The sequence below is a fragment of the Urocitellus parryii genome, chromosome 4 (assembly GCF_045843805.1).
Source record: "Urocitellus parryii isolate mUroPar1 chromosome 4, mUroPar1.hap1, whole genome shotgun sequence".
Taxonomy (NCBI): domain Eukaryota; kingdom Metazoa; phylum Chordata; class Mammalia; order Rodentia; family Sciuridae; genus Urocitellus; species Urocitellus parryii.
Window position 1 is genome coordinate 145,153,266 of NC_135534.1, and position 619 is coordinate 145,153,884.

Consider the following 619-nt stretch of genomic DNA (forward strand, 5'->3'; position numbering starts at 1 on the left):
TGTAACAATAAAATAGACTTAGAAAAACAACAAAAACTCCCTACTGAATCAGTAGAGAATGTATTCTCATTATTAAAAAATTCCATATTAAATCACCCATATGCATCTCCAGAGGAGTGAGTACATGAGATAAAGAAAGGAGGACTGAAAATAATCATGGGTAAGTTGAGATTCCAGACCTGCCAGCAGTGAATATTGAAACTAGACATTAATAAACTATGTGGAGATGGCTGAAACCCAGGTAAATCCAGGCCATATCCTTCATTAGGTCTTGAACTTTACCTGGAATCTTATTCTGCAAGTGATGATTTCCAAGCTATTTTGTTCTTGATTATTTCCAGTCCAAGTAAAATGGACAATAAAGAAAAGATGCTTCCATACTATTTCCATGATGGATGTTCACAACCAAAATAACTTCACCATCTGATGTATTTCACAGTTTTAAGTTAAAACAGACATACTATAATATGCTTGTACATCTGGCTCAGGTGCTTCATTTGCCATATGTTTGTGAAATAATCCAAGGAGATGTTACAATTGTATATTCCCCTTGGGACCTGAATAAAACGTGCCCACAAAGAGTTACCTAATTATTCATTCCTGCCAACAACATCCTCAC